The sequence below is a fragment of the Calidris pugnax genome, unplaced genomic scaffold (genome assembly GCF_001431845.1).
Source record: "Calidris pugnax isolate Ruff unplaced genomic scaffold, ASM143184v1 scaffold42, whole genome shotgun sequence".
NCBI classification, from domain to species: Eukaryota; Metazoa; Chordata; class Aves; order Charadriiformes; family Scolopacidae; genus Calidris; species Calidris pugnax.
The window spans coordinates 7,638,185-7,641,721 of NW_015090920.1; the positions used below are offsets into that span (position 1 = coordinate 7,638,185).

The following is a 3,537-nucleotide window of genomic DNA, read 5'->3' on the forward strand; positions in this document are numbered from 1 at the left end:
AAAAGAGGCAATTTTTCAACCCCCCCCCCCCCCCCCTTTTTTTTTTTTCCTTTCCACCTGAAAATTGACTGGCAGCTATCAGCAAATTGGAGACAAGGAGACTTTCAGAAGTATTTGCCTTCTAAACTGCTATCGTTGTCTGCAGTCTTCTTGGAACCAGATTTCTATTTGCTGACTGCACCATAGGCATTTTGTTGGAAGCTTTTTGCTGAAAATACAAGGAATAACATTTGAATTGCTCTTGGATTTCTTATAGGATTTTGTCTCATTTTTTAAAGCCTCTGAGCTGCATGTTGTATTTCATTCCTTCTCATTTTTTGTTTTTCTTTTAAATATCTTCTTTGTGTCTGGCACAAAGTGGAATGCAAAATAATTAAGCAAGTAATTTGTGAGTCTCTGACTACAAAATAACACTTCCCCCAACATTCTCAGTAATTCCATTTTTAGCTCTGACCTGTAGCAGAGACAATAACAAATTGTTTTAGTCTTCTCACAGTTCTAGTTTTGGATTATAACTTAAAAACCTGTTGCAATCTACTGAGATGTTTGTATGCTTCGTGATGATACTGTTGGCACTTAATTGGCAATTACACCTTAGTTCTTAAATTACTTACAGATTATTTTTCCCCCACCCCCCCGCTCGCTATGAAACTATTTCTCAACGCTACAAAAAGAGCAGAAAGTCCTCAGTCAAAACTTTTCAAGGCTAGATTATCTACATGAAACAAATACTTTTAGGTATTTTGCCCTCCTTTGACATTTGAAACCAGACTGCCGCCTTCCTACATGGCTGCTTTCCGAGATCCACAAACAGCTTGGCATTATGCAGAGAAGGCTCGGCTCCATTTTTCTAAACAACTTTTTCATGCCATGCCACCCACACAAAAAAGTTTGGGGCTTTCCTCGCCTCTTCAGTCTTGATACACTTCCTTTTTTATTCCCCTGTCTCCAGTCAGTGTGGCGATGTGTGGCCTGGAGGCTTGTCTTGTGACACTCTGGATTTGCTCGATGCAATATACTGATATACAAATGCCTGGAAGGATTGTCAAGGTATGCTCGCTACACCTAGAAATTAAGGAGATTTTGTGGGCTTGGGAAGTAGAAACTCAAGCCCAGGCTTGAATTTTAGGTCTTGCGCTTTGCTGTGTGTGCGCGTTGTAGCGTTCCCATGGAGGGCAATGCTCTGTGTGTGTGTGTTTTGTAGCAGGGGAAATATCCAAGTTGTAGCTTCTTTGGAATTGGAGGTGCTGCTGTATCTGGGTATTTGACACAAACTCTGTTAGTGAGAAAAACGGGGGTGCCCCCTGTATCAGGTGTGTTCAGCCTGTGGCACACTGTGGTAGTGTTATTCCCCGTGATGCTTGAGGATTTCATTTGATGGAGTAGGACAGTGCAGCCAATAGAAAGATTATGTTATACACACCCTGAAAGGTCCCACCAGCACAGTTGGTCCTGGTTGGTCACCAGAGCCCACCAATGGCAGCAGGCAACCGTCATGGTGAGCTGGCTCCTCGGTTGGGCAAGCTCTTTGCAGGACATAGGCACAGGAGGACTTGTGGGTTTAGGAGGACGTAGAGGCTTAGCCAGTAAGAATTTCTGTTTGAAACAGACAGTGGAGAGGTAGCTGAGGGGTGATGGTGAGATTCAAAAGGAAAGTGTTTCATAGCCGTGATATCGGTTATCCTCTAAAATCCTTATTCAAGAGAAAATGTCTATGGATTGGGGAGAAAAACCCAACCAAACAACTCGAGAGAAACAATTAAAGGCTGTGCATAATGCCAGCAGCCGTTACAGGCTGAAGGGTTATTTTCAGAGCATCATTTTCAGAAACATTGCTTCAAATAATTTCATCGGTCTGAAGAAAATTATACCTTTTTGTTCTGTTTTCAGGGTGGATTTTTATGGAAGAACACGGGTGTTCTGAATGTTGGACAGGTTAAGCCCTGTGTTTTTAGAAGACCTCTCTGAAAAGACACTGAGTGTCATGTGTTGTGATTGCATAGTGATACCGTGGTCTTTGCTCTGTGATGAATAATTAAAATGAAAGGGGCTGGTAGAGGACAAATAATCGGAACAGATTTTGTGAGTGTACTGTATAATGGGGGGCAGCAGACAGCAATGGGCCTTTTCCAGCTTTGTGTTCTTCTTGGGACTGGGCCCAGAGGGTGGAGAAGTCTCACAAAATTTTCAGAATATAACAAGTAAACCCCCAATACCAAATAAGTATTCCCTATCCTGGGTGGAACTGGTAGTTGGAAGTAAGAACTCAAAGGAGAAAAAGTGCTCCTATTTTTTTGTTGTTGTTGTTTTGTTTATTTTTGGTGGATAGCAGTGAGAAGGGGTGCACATGACAGTACTTGCTGGGAAGGCTGCAAATAGTGTGGTCCCTGGTAAACTGTCAGGATTTAGATAAAAGAGTTTTCTCTATCCAGCCTTCCTTAATTCCCACCGTAGACATTTCATGGGGAATTTCACATGGTCCTAAGCTTTGCACGCCTGTTATCCGTACACCACAGAAGCAGCAAGCACCCTTTTCCCTGCGTGGGAGAGCATTAATAGCTATGTCCAACGGGCAAACATGCATTCTTTGGCTAGTGGTCAAACGAAATTTGAAAGCCATTATGTTGTCCAGTGTGTGTACTGAAGAGCTGCCTCGGGATTGCCTGGGAGGTTACTGAGCTTTTGGTTTGATCTTGGAACCATCTTCCCGTGCAAATAAAGGGTCAGCGTTAGTTAAGAATGAGTACCAGAAAGTAGTAGATGTTTTAAGATGTCACGTGTTTCTTCATTAAACAGCCTTTGAAAATTAAAATAAAGGCCATTAGCCCAACCCACTTCTGTGGTTAATGCTTTTCCCTGGTTTGATTTCACCTAGTTAGTTACTTCAGGCAGTTATAATCCTATTGGGGGGCAGCCCATGAACTGCCCATCAGGGGAAAACAGTTCTGTGTAGCACACCACCTGCTCCTGGCTGTGTGTGTAACCAGTGCCGTGAAAATCAGCTTGGTTTGGACCATACAGTGCCCAGAGGAGGTCCTGGCCACCATGGGTCTTCTGTGTAGTCGCCTATGGCTTGGGCTGGAGGGGCAGTGGCTTCCCCAAAAAGGTCGGGCACTTGGTGGGTGACCAGGAGCTGCACAGAGCAGTGAGGTAGACAAGGAGCTGCCATGCACATCAGCAGATGGAGGGAGAAGTAGGATGTGCTCAGAAAATAGGCAAGCACTACCAGCGTGCAGTCAAAAGCTACAATCGCTTTGGTTCTCCACCTGTGTGCGTTTAAGCCAGATAAGCTTTCTTTTTTTTTTTTTAATGCCTTCTTTTATCTCGGTGCAAACTATTACAGGTGAGTTATAACTGAAAATAATGAGGCTTTAAAAACGCTGAAGTTTTACAGCTGCAGTGTGTTGATACTGGAGAATCTCCTCTTTCTCACATAAATTTGAAGGCACAGTAGTGCTCTGAGCTCAGTCCCTGCTTTTCAGATGATAAAAAGTTTTAACTGCTATCTTCCCACCGCCCCCGCCTCCCCCACCCTCG

At 43.7% G+C, this 3,537-nt stretch overlaps 1 protein-coding gene across 1 annotated transcript in view; it reads left to right on the forward strand.

Annotated features, from left to right (window-relative positions):
- The first annotated feature begins 1,007 nt into the window (after window positions 1-1,007).
- The window catches only part of SLC7A11 (solute carrier family 7 (anionic amino acid transporter light chain, xc- system), member 11), a 67,090-nt gene continuing 64,560 nt past the window's right edge, over window positions 1,008-3,537 (forward strand). Inside the window, exon 1 of the mRNA XM_014949826.1 lies at window positions 1,008-1,050. The gene's annotated coding sequence lies outside the window, so the exon portion shown is untranslated. The remainder of the gene's footprint in view (window positions 1,051-3,537) is intronic.